At 39.9% G+C, this 12,754-nt stretch overlaps 1 protein-coding gene across 2 annotated transcripts in view; it reads left to right on the forward strand.

Annotated features, from left to right (window-relative positions):
• Positions 1-3,178: 3,178 nt before the first annotated feature.
• insc (INSC spindle orientation adaptor protein) overlaps positions 3,179-12,754 on the forward strand; it is a 67,543-nt gene continuing 57,967 nt past the window's right edge. Inside the window, exon 1 of one of the 2 annotated variants that reach the window (XM_042496374.2) lies at positions 3,179-3,566. The gene's annotated coding sequence lies outside the window, so the exon portion shown is untranslated. Of the gene's footprint in view, positions 3,567-6,887; positions 7,004-12,754 lie in introns of those variants that run through there. The other variant, XM_088080220.1, reaches the window with a different exon arrangement.

Below are 12,754 nucleotides of genomic sequence, written 5' to 3' on the forward strand. Positions count from 1 at the left end.
GGAAGTAACACACAACACTATCCTCCTCAGTAATCCGACAATCACTAGCTACAAACCCTTTTTCTGTTTATTGTTTGGCGGCAACCTCTCGTGGCTGTAGTAATCATAACAGGAGCAAAGAGGAAGTAAAAGCAGTAGAAAGACATCAAAGTCAACTTAAAATGGGAAGGTGGAAAGTGCATGGAGGTGGATGTGTCAAATTAACATAGGACTTTCATCCAGGAGGTTGGTGTTTGTGTCCCTATGTTGAGATTCTTTACAATGTAATGTAGTTTGTTGACATACTCCATGTGAGATATGTCACATTACATTATTTTAGTAACAAACATACCTATTTCATGCCAAACCGTGATCTTTTTTTCTGAACCTAACCAATTTTCAAAGTTGCGTTTGTCTCATTCTACCCATACAACCCATATGATGCAAGAAGCAAGTAGAACCAAAGTATTTGCACATTATTTAATCTGACCCCCATTCAAAAAAGTTTGGACACCCTTGCTTAAACCCAACCCATCCTTTTTGGTTCATCTGTGACCATTTCACAATGTTAATTATGTTAAGAATTGCAACCCTTAAAGAGCCCCTGATATGTAAAACCTACTTTTTTAGTGCATTTATATGAATCTTTGGGTCTCTGGTGTTCCTGCTAACACAAACTATGAAATAAAACAACCCAGTCCTCAGTTATGGGCTGGCCTGCTCTGTAGTGCTGTGCTGAAACTAGCCGTTTAGAAATCACTCCTGAAGTGACGTCAAAACAGGATCCTGATCACTTTACATCCTTTGTCACCGTGGGCACTGTCTAAAGTAAGAGGCAGGCACACTAAATACTCTGTTCTTAACTGTAGCTCATGCTAACTGCTAAATCCATCTAATCTGCATTGCTCAGGCATTGTGTGTCTTAGACACTGTATGGTGGAGCTGGTGAAAGGATTTGTGTAAGGTTTGTTATTTGGTTAAAGTAGTTGCAGCAATTTTACAAGATTTTTAGCTACTAAAACACAGCAGCAGGCAAGAGGAGCTAATGCTATGCTGCTCTAAATGCAACCGGCTGCACAGAAAGCGGACTCCAGTGTTCTGGTCTGGCCATGTCGGAGCCCTGAGTCTTCATCGCCAAGCTCGGAGCCTCCAGCCTGGACAGAGTGCTTTAAACTGGGCCGCTTGCTGTGTAGCTGGTGGCTTGAAAACAAGGTATTCAGACCAGCATATAGTTTGATAATGTTAGCTCTCCCTGCCTGCTGTGATACACACACACACACACACACACACACTGTTACATAATGTGTCATATGTGCTTCTGAGAATATGATTTTGTGTCTCCTTTGTTAATGTGACAAGTTTTGTGTGTTTACTTGTTTACATGTTGTCCTTGATTCATTGATTCTTTCTTTTTTTATTTTTTAAAATCCTTTAGGGTACATCACGTTAGACTGTAACATCCAACCGTGCTGCAACTCAAACTGACCCACCAGGAAAACAGCTGGAACCCAGATTTCGATGGGACACTGAAAGAACATGTGAGGAGCAAAGGTAAGATTTTAAGTGAATAAGACCATCTAAGTTTTATGATATTTTGTTGATTGTTTTGTTGGTATTTTTGTTAATGGCGCTAACATTGTAAAAGTATGATATAGATACATTAAACCAGAATTGTCTTAAAAGACTGGATATATTTATCAGTGATCACACTTTTCTAGTGATTGTTTGTTTTACATGTTATGAAATGAAAGCGTATAAAATAAAACAAAAAACAGAGGACAAAATGAAACTTTATATACAAGCTAGTCCACCGGTAGATATGCTAATTTAAGGTGGTAATAGAGGTATGAACATATGACGTCTGTTTGGTTGAAGCGATTTGTTGCAACATATTGTTGAGAAAGCTTCTGTTCCAAGGCCATATTTTTAGTTTTTTGCATTATTTTAAATGTCAATAGGATTTTCGTTATTCATCCAGATTATGTTCCATCTGGATGTTCCTGTTTGGTTCATTGTCTTTCTTGCCATGACTCAAATGAAAAAGTTGAAATCATTCTCATGTTTGTATACTAAATAAGATTAGCTTAGCATAAAGACTGGAAGTAGGGGGAAAAAGCTAGCCTGATTCTTGAAAAAAAAAAAAAAAAAAAAAAAAAAACTAAAAAAAAAATTCAACCTATGGATTGAATAATAGGATTTTGTTAATTTGTGAGCTTCAGAGGTGCTAGTAGCTAATTATGTTTACCTTTTTCCACAGCAAGCTGTTTCTTTATGTTAAGCTAATTTAACTGCCTTTTGTCTCTTGCTTCATATTTGGTGGGGAAGCTGAAGAATGGTGTCAATGTTCTCGCCCAACTTTTGGTATGTTAGCAAATAGGCATATTTCTTAAAATGTAGATCTAGTCCTTTAAAAATACGTGTCTGGCTGAGAATTACCTTCACACATAGCAATGTGCGTCTAAATGTGCTTCAATGAGCAAACCCCTTTTGTGTTTGCCAGGAAATGAGGTAAAGATTTGGAGGAAATTAGCTGTTTACATTCAGATTTAAACTAAAGCTAATATTTATTGACTTTATATAGTGTAACAGGCCCTTATGTGCACATTGGAGTGAGTGTGGTGCCGCCCCTTTCACATAATCACATGACAATTATTCACTCAAGAATACGTAGCGATATTAACTTCAGCTACCCAGACCAGCTGAGTCTTGCTTGTAATGGGAACCAGCCGACTGCCGTTTATATTTTCATTTTCCTTCCTGGTTTTTAAAGCTCCCAATTTTTCCATAAGGTAGTCATTTCCAAGGCTGACGTGAAACCAGATACCCAGGAGCACTCATGGTAAAGGTCCAGAAACAACATAAGGCTGGCCCGACATCCTCTCACCTTTCCCAATTCCCCTTTCCGTCTTATGCGACTGTTTCTGGGAAGGTAAACACCTTTTCACCGTGTCAGAAATGGGATTTCATTCTGCTGCCACGGCAGTTCCTTCATCTCCCCCTCTTTTGTGTCCCTCCCTCTCTTTCTTCTTCTCCCCTCCCTCCCTTTGCTGCCACATCTGGAACCCAGCTCCTCATTTATTTATGTGGTCTGTGTTGTTTCTCTTTTTTTTCAAAGTCTTATTTAAAAGTCCTTTACCTTGTCTTGTTGGCAGTTTCTCTCCATCTGATGAGGTCTGCAATTACATCTCACCATAACTGGTCACTCTGCAATTACATGCCCCACCACAGAATCTCTCTCCCCCTCCTCTGAGCTGCACCGCCGCTCATATGGCAGACCGAAATAGAATAGTTTCATGTCTGTTTGGATGGCGGCCCAGCTGAAACTATGCTCCGCTGCATGACTGACAGTGGGATGTGGGCTTTTTCTCCCCAAGAAAAACCTTTAAGGCCAGTCACGTTTAGACTCTGAGCAGTCCCACTCCAGCAGCCTTTGGTGGTGGTTAGCCCCAGCTGGGCTCAAAGACGGGAGAGACAGAGCGAGACAAAGTTAGAGTTAGTGAAAGAGAGGACAGAGACAGACGAAGAGAACCTTGAGCTGTTACTATGAACCCTCCTGGGAACACTTAACCTTTCAGTTTGCTGACCGGGTAAGTTTGGCAACCACTTCTTTCTAATCTCTGGGAATGTTGACACGATGCTGTGAGGAACTATTTTCTTGAAATCAAAGTTGAAGACAAAGTTTTTCAGATAACTTAAGCATGAATTGTGCAGCATGTACCTGATTTAAATAGAGAACTTACTCATAGTCTCTTTAACAGCTGCAGTTGTCCACTAGGTTGACAAGAGTGTATATTCCATTTGGCGATGCAGTTGTTACTGTGTAAGGTGCTCTCACTGCTTTCAAACTCCCGCATTTAAATGGGTGGCAACTTCAGTGATGTCAGAGCCCCTTTTTCTAATGAAAGTGTTCTTGACTATCACCCAAATCTGCTTTTTTAATCACAGAAACCTGGAAGATTTTCTACACATTTTAGTAGAAGTCTAACTAAAAACTTCGGGGTTAAAAAAGGATGGTGGTACTGGTCAACTGAACACCCAATTTCGCACAAAACTTAAAGATTATAAGAACCTTAGTTATGAGATTGCTAAAATCCCACAGTCTGTAGGAGGCTTTAAGGTACTTAAATTAAAAAAGCAAAAAATAATTGATTAAAGTTACATTTGGGTTTTGGAGTTTTAGATAGTTACAGATGAGTGCAATACTATTAAATTATGTTTTAATTACAGAGGACATGTAATCCAAAAACAGTTAAAACAGTGAAAAGTTGACTATTTTAATAGCTATCAAAGCCATGTTACCTTATGCAGGAATTATTTCAGCGCCCCTACAGTTTCAGGGTGGTACAAGCCTGTCACAACAGACAGCAACTTAAATTCAGCCAGCGCAAATCTCTGCATCAGGGATCTGAACTGACAGTCTCAACTCCCTGCCTGTGAAGCAAACTTTCTGTTGCTGCCATTACACAGGTTTGACCCAGTGCTGCTGCTGGCCACCGGTTCGTTGTGATCCTGACGCTGGGGTATGTGCTGGCTGAATCTGAGTTGCTACAGTCGCTGACTGAAGGTCCATCTCTGGAACTGCCACTCACTCTCCTTCCAGTGAGGTAGTCTCCCAGCTGTCATTGAGACAGACTACTACAGCTTAAATCAGGCCAGTAACAGTCTGCAACCCTGCAATGCTCAGTTTCAAATTCTAGTTCATTGCTGACGGTGTATGGTGTTTGGTTTTATACAGCGATGGTTCTTTGCCTGTTGTTGTCCTATGTCAGTTCAGAAAACACAGAGCTAGGGGACAATGAGCTGTAACACACCCTGCCATCAATGCTGATATAACTCTACACATCTAGCAGCAACATTAGCATTCATTTGGAGTCATTTTTTTGTCACCTGATGAATCTAATACCACATTCCCTCCTAAATTAGCATGGTGTGCAGGCTGGATTTTTAAACACGGGTAAACCAGCTAAATATGAGCGAGTGGCTTCATTCCCACTGCCACTGAACTCACCTCTGGAGAGCAAGTCGGCCTTTCTGTCAGCTGGCGTGTGAGCTGTTTTGTTTATAGTGTGTCCGTGTGACATCACAGACAGGCAGGAGAACAGGTAACAGCAGACAGCAGCAGAAACAGAAGTTTTTTGAAACTTTTGAATGATTTCTTCTCTTTAAATATCTCTTGCTTGTTCAGTATCTCTTTCAAACTCTGTGCAGGCTAATTTGGAACAATCTTTTAGCTGTGCATCGGAAGACACAGACTGTAATTAGTGACGGCGTGTCATTGCATCTCGCCCGTTAAGGACCCAAAATTAAACCTGTGTCTACTGCAGAGTCATTTTACCTGGGTGTCATTCCCATTGCATTTAAAAGCCAGATGTTAGTGGGTTTTTTGTGCAGTGGGAATGAGCCTTAAGTCCCAATATTTATCCTCTTTTAGCTCCTTTGGTCTCCAACCTTTCCTGAGCAAATTATCTGTCCCTTTAGCAGCTAAATACTCTACAATGTCTGCTCTTTAGTGCTGGGTAGATAGTGTACAGTTGGTTGTACAGTTTATGCTAAACAGTTGCCTGCAGCACCTGGAAATGATGATAAAAGTGAGAGTAAACCAAAACAGTAAAGCTGGACCTTAAATTTTGAGATTTCAAAACTCTCAAGAGAGAGTCAGTGCCACCTTTTACATTACAAATAGTAATTCTTTCTATTGCTTTTATAAAAATAGAGAGAGGTCAGGCTTTAAATTATGTAAAGCGTTTACACACGAAGGACTGTACCAACTTTTAGCTGAGTCAGTTGGTCTCCTTAGTCCTTTGAAACTTAAAAAAATGTATTTAAACCTTTGAAATGTGAGCAAATTGGTATGATTTATTTCAAAAACATGGGAAAAAAATGCAATCTGCAACGTGGCAGAAAATGTCCTGCTAAGTGCAAAAAATTGTAAAAGGTAACAAGAAAATAACCTGAAAAGTAGCTAAAAAAAATAGTAAAAATAATAAAGAATATCGAAAAAACTATATCTATAATTATTATGATGATATATTTAAAATTAGATTAGAGAAAAAACACATATATTTGTTTTTATTATTTATTACTCCTTTTATTTTAGTACTTTTCCAGGTCATTTCCTGCTTTTGTGTGTTTCTTCTCTTTTTTAAAAAAACCCTTTTCATTAAATAATTTATTCTGCTAATTTCAGGTAATATTTTTGCAACTTTTTAACTAATTTCTAACTAATTTTAGGTAATTTCTTGTTAAGTTGCTGTTCTTTCCTGTTTTCTCTGGTTTCAAGGGCTGAATACAGTGACAACAAGGTAAAATTAAATCCATGCTTTTGCACACAGTTCTGTCAAACAGGCATACAAACAAAGCATGACTTTTACACCTAACTATGTCCACAAAATGTTTTGAATCTGATGTCTTGCATGTCTTTTAGCATCCCTTGTGTGGGAATTTGCACTTGCCAGTTGATGCTATGAGGATAAATGTGAATGGTCCTTTTGGGATACTGCTCAGTGTTCTCAATCGGAAAATATTTTATGTTTTTGTTCTGAGTCACGCTGGAGCCGATTCCTGCTGGCTATAACAGTTTGGAGTAGGCTGATCTGGTTTGTGTGGGAGTGATGGAAGCTGGGACTTTGGAAAACAACAAAGATTACAGTGAGGCTGACGGTGATGAGGACACAGCTCCCACATGTCTTTACTACACGCTTCTGTGTGAGTGATGTGGTGGGGGGGATAAGTGTGTTTGAGCAGGGGACAATTAGAGATTACAAGAGAGGTGTGCTCCCTTTCTCTGTGTAGTTCCCTTCTTTCCTGTGCTTCTTTTGCTCAATCTCAGTGTCACCCTTCAGGCAGTGACCCCTCACTGATAGGCTTTAATTGACATCACCTGTGTGCTCAGTGTAAATGCATGAGTGGAAAAAGGTGCAGGGGCTCTGAATAGAAACAGACTAGCAGCAAATTAGTCACAAAGACCAAAAATAATCCAGTTGTCACTAAATTATATGACAAACAACAATAACATGAAGAGCTGGTGAGTGAGCTATATATGAACTTTTTCTGGTCCCTGTATGCATTGTTTTTAGACAGAGTAACATGCTGATCAGTCCTCTACTTTCTACTGCTTTTACTACTTTCAGTCCAGACGGAAGTATTTCAGCAACTATTGAATGCCATAAAATTCTGCACAGACAACAGTGTTCCCAAGAGGATGAATCCTTCAGACTTTGGCGATCCTCTTATACTGTATATTTCATTGTTTTATTTGATCTTAATCTACCCAGCACATGTTCCATTACAATAAAACTTTTTAATTTTGGGCAACAGCACAAGATAAAAACAAGTGATTGGAAGCAGACACAAAACAGAAGAACAGGTGAAACTGCAATATAAAACTTTTTAATTATAGCACCTCTGTGTCGGTACGCAAATTTGTGAATCCAAGGATAACAAAGGAATCACCTGTCCTACTCTCCCTATCACTGGCCAGCACTCATTGCCTTTGTTGGTGGGATTGGTTAGGTTTAGGCAAGACGAGAGAGACTGCGTGTGGGAAGGGTAAAAATGTCAGGGTAAGCCAATCAGAGGCAGAATACGGCGGGCCATTCCTTCGCTTTCCTAGGATTTGCAATTTTGCCTTAAGTACAGCCTTAAGAAGCCTGTGCTTTGATTTAAATGCTCACAGAGAGAGTGTACATTGGTCAGCATAGACTCAGTTTGACAACAAGCAAGTATCATATGAAAAACTGTAAATAAGCCCTGCTTTAATCTGTTTAGGGATGTTAAAGTTGCCAAAAACACAAAAATATATCAAGAAGCAGCTGAAACATCTTCTGTGTCTTGCTATAGCTTATTTGGCCTGTCTTCCACCCACCACGCCAGTGAGCACTGTATTTGGTATCTGATGACGTCAAACAAGTTTCACAATATAACTGGAGCCATTTTTTGTAAAAGAAATAATCTTATGTTTGCTGCTTTGATGATAGCTTAGCATCAGTTGTACTGAAAAAGAGCTTCAAACTGGTTTGAACAGGTCATTTAGCATCAGCTGATGACAAGCTAAGACAACTGCTTCTTGTAAGCATCTACTGAGCACTATCTAATAATACATGACTGGTTCGGGATAAATCCAGAAGCACAGTTACTCTCTGTCATGCATTCTCCTCTGGCCTGCCTGGTGAACAGCTGACAGGGGCATAGCGTGGTTAACACGAACCGCACATGCAGGTGTGGCCGTCACTGTTCTGTCACACTATTTAATTAGGTCTCTCCTCCATGGGTGGAGAATGTCAGGGTTTCCGCTGTTAAAAAATATCTTTACTCCTCAGTCTCACCCCTATAGTCATTGTCTGAGACATTAAGAGAGAGTTTAGTGACTATCACTGAGGGTGTGACTGAACTTGTGACCACAGCTAAAGTTGGAAACATGAAGCAGCACTGGGCTCCACATGAGTCTGGTTTTTGAGAAGTCAGTGCCAAAGCATTGTGTATTCAAACCCGATATGCTCATACTGGCTTTAACATTAAGACTTCTTTCACTCATCAAAGACAAACCCATCCTGTAAAGCTGCTCCTATAAGAGGTAGCAAGTTGCTTCCCACTCAAAGGTCCCACACTGGGAGCTGGACTCTGCAGTGCATCTGTCATTCTCCATTAGAGCTTTTTTCTTCTGGATGAGGTAAAATCTTTCTTTGCTATTTTCCCATCCATCCTCTTTGTGTCTGTGTGGCGATGTTGGAGTCAGGGCCGGGTCATTTGGGTTCACCTCCCACGGGTCTGGTGTTCTCCACGAGCTATTTCTCACACAGCTTGGCCTGTCCTCCGACGGTTTCGATCCAGATGCCCACTAATTGCATTTTCTTCAGAAAAACAACAGCGGTACACTTCTTTTCTTTTATCAATTTTGCCTTTATTTCAAATAAACCTAATGTTTAACAAATGTAAAGATATATTTGATTATCTATAAAAAGCCAATGACAACTACATACCAAATAACACTATATGTGTGATGTTGGGTATTTAGTTGGGAGTTTATCAAGTAAGTTGGTTACATGGCCTTACATAACCTTGAAGACATTTTCTTCAATGTGCCAGCTGTAAACCTTCAAAGGGTTACCCCTGTTTGTGTCATAGAGGTTGGGGAGGGTCTGGCTCAGGAGCTAAAGCAGGTTGGTGGTTTTATAACCCCTCCAGCTGTCCGTGTGTTTAAGTATCCTTCAGCAAGACATTGAACTCCCATTGCTGCCACAAGCCACCTGTACTGCAGACATGTGTCTGTTTTCCAGGCCATTCAGGATGACTTTTAAAATGTATTAATTTCATTCAGTCATTGATTGACTGTAACCGCTTGTCGTCACAAGGGTCGCAGATGTATGAATTTAATGTAATACAAAAAAATGTTGATGCATAGATTGTACAGATGGCCAAATTCTGGACGATACTCATCTACATCTATACTCTGCAGATGTAGGAAAAAAGCCAGATACAACAGACTTCCCGGAAATTCAATTGTTTCATATGGCTGTGAAACCTGGTCTCACTCCAAACTCATCAAATACCGATGCCTGGCGGACCCTCAATGTCAGACGCACAGATGGACTCTTTATGGTATGAGACAAATACTGGGCAGCAGCAGTTTTTGATGCTCCGGACAACTGTCTTATGATAAAGGTAATTGGACTCAAACAAAGTCTGGACTTTCACCTGAGAGCCTGCTGTTTGTGTCCCTTCTGGAACCAAAAGTTAATCGAGTTATTTTAATAACACTGTTGTGTGCTTGCACATGTAGCATGCTTTACTAGTGATGTATGTCATGTGATTACATTGGTAGCAAACATACTTATTTTAAACCAAACCATGATGTTTTTTTTCTAAGCCTTGCCACATACTTTTGTTGCCTCAACCGAACCACATACTTCTATTGCCTAAACTTGCCCACGCACTTTTGTTGCTTAAACCGAACCACTGACTTTTCTAGCCTAAACCACCCATTTTTGTTGCCTTAACTTAACCATGCACCTTTGTTGCCTAAACCTAATGAAATAAGCCAAAAATGTTCTGTATCTCGGTTGTAAGTTTAATTTAAAAAAAATATGTAAGCTTATTTTTAAGACACAATGCATGTAAGGAGTGTAAATTTATACATAATCCCCAGGCAAACTCTTATCTACACTTTAGAGCTATTCAGAACAGGGGTGTAGTTCTGTGATGAATGTAGTACATTCATACACTTTTATGGCTACAACAACAGCAACAGTGGATCAGGTTGCTACCTTTGAGTTGCTGACCTATGACCTCAGTGGAGTACAGAAAACATCTTCCTCCACATGGAGCCAGCTGCCTGTCTCTGACATTAATCAAAGAAGCGTTTTTATTGTTTCAAAACAACAGTGATCAAAGAAACGTAAAAATGTTTTAAAAAGTAGTTGTGTCTGTAAAACCCTCTGCTGTTAATTTAAACATTCATCCATCTAAGGAATAAAATGTGATAATAATCAATACTGAACAATTTAATCAACAAACTTTTGTGGTAAGTTTGGATATTTAAAACTGGCTGGAACCCAAGCCTTTCTCACAGACAAACAATTTGCAATAATGTTGGATCACATTAAGAAGCATGAATGAGAAAGCACCACATTAATGTTTCTTGCATCAAAAATTATGGACATTGCACATGTGTCACGTGTGGGTCTTTGATGCCACTTCATTGAAGATAACGGTAATTGTTGACACACTAGTCACTGTGATGGCATTCATGACTCAGTGGAGGCTCTCTCTTCAAAGTGGGGACTCAATTAGGAGAGTGCAGGTATAAATTTTTGCGTAGGTGGGCCCAATATGGCAGCCACTCAGGGGCCCCAGGGTGGGAGATAAATCAATATCAGACTGGTTGAATTAGAGCATCAGCTTGAAGCTTCTCCTGTGTTGACCTCTTTTTCTTTGCTTTCTTCTTTTCTTTCCATCTTCATCTACTAATTGGAGGGAGGCCATGGCTCTGTGGACTTCAGTCTGTTTATCTGTCTTTTCAGTGAGTGCCATATTTGCTCTGTGGCCCTTGTTACGGTTCATTGGGGAGATCATGAGAGGAAATGGAGGCTTCAGTACTTCTGCGCTTTTGTTTGCTTGGTAATTCAAAGAACATAGAAAGCTCACCACTCCCTCCTCCTTGTGAAAAATTCTTGATGCTGTTGAGAGCACCTTAGGGAGTCGTGAGGAGTTACTACTTCCTCTCTCTAGTGGTGTCATTTTCTGTTTGGGTCACCCCCTCAGCCTTACTACTACTGTCTGTCTCATGGCTCAGACTGCTTCATGTAGCGGTGATAGCGACTCAGAGGAGGTGTTTGTAAATATAAAACCAAACTGTTTTTTATTAAAGCATGTGTTTCTGAAATGAAAGCCATTATGATCTCCTAACCATCAGTCAGATGTATGGATTCTAATATTTTCCTACAGGACATATTTAAAAATAATTAGGGGGCTTTCATATCAAGGAACGGGGCCCAGATTTGAGTACACTTGACCACAAAGTCAAGTTCGTTTTATTAGTTTGAACACTGTGTACTGTACCCTGAAATGGTACACCCAGTCCACTCAAAAAAAAAACAAAGTTTTGAGTACGGTTCCTGTACTCCAGTACGGTATGCATCAGGTGTGAACAGAAACCATACCAAAACAAGGAGTTGGACTGCTATTAATGCAACTACAAGAAGTTTCAAACCAGTTATAAGAAAGGCTAAATTTAGTGCTGATGTCTCAGTGTCAGACAGCAGCGCAGTCCACTGTGGATAGACCCAGAACCATCTTTTCTGCCGCTTTTAGCCTGCAGTAGGAGCTCTGGTGTGAGTTGTAGAGCTTTGCCCTCGACAGCAAGCTCCTCCTCTGGCCAGGAACACAGCTTTTCCTTGCTGCTTCTCCATTCTCCGCTGATAACAATCCCTTTGCCCGTAGTGTCTGTCTGCGGTGCCCTGTACTTCACTGTAACACAACAAAAATGTCATACAGATGATGATGCAAGCGGACTGAGATATGGGCCTACTTTTCTACTGTAAAAGCTGAATCAGTTGTACCTAATATGACAATGTCCTTAACCTCTGTTTAATAATTCATAATAGCACAATGAGGACTGCAGCTAATGATGATTTTTATTATTGATTAAGTTGCTGATCGTTTTGTTGAAAAAAATATTTATTTTATGAAAAAGTAGAGAAATAATCATGGCCTGTAAAAATAATGGACATGGCTTCTTTGAAATCAACCATTTTTTATGGCCTCCCGTTTTGAAGGCTTGAGTTCAGCATTATAGCTGCTACATCTTAATTTTTCGAAGCCAGATGTGACCATATTTTGATTAGAGGGTGGAGTTGAACCCATGCAGTTGTCATGAATGGGGAAATTGGCTATTGGCTGTTTAGAGCTTGTTTTTATACCAGGCTGTAAACATGCTTATTTCTGTTGTAAAATTGTGCATGTTTCAAATTTCAGGTATATTTATAACATGCACGATCATACATGTACAGTTCACAGTGAAATGCTTATGTACAGCACACCACAAACAATAATCAATGACAATTAATAATAGTGCAAACAAATCAAAAGTGCAAATGTGAAGAATAGTGTATGTTATGCATTAGGAGTCTAAGAGGATTGACTCACTCTTGGAGCCTGTTGGGCCAAGTGGCCATTAGAGAAACTGCAGTTTTTAGCACTTTGTACCTGCTTCATTTTTCAGCTTCTGTGGTTGCAGCTTGGAAATAATGGACGTAACAATTTCTCAGAGACCAAGGGG

The sequence above is a fragment of the Plectropomus leopardus genome, chromosome 7, assembly GCF_026936395.1.
Source record: "Plectropomus leopardus strain MGB_pleo_1.0 chromosome 7, ASM2693639v1, whole genome shotgun sequence".
NCBI classification, from domain to species: domain Eukaryota; kingdom Metazoa; phylum Chordata; class Actinopteri; order Perciformes; family Serranidae; genus Plectropomus; species Plectropomus leopardus.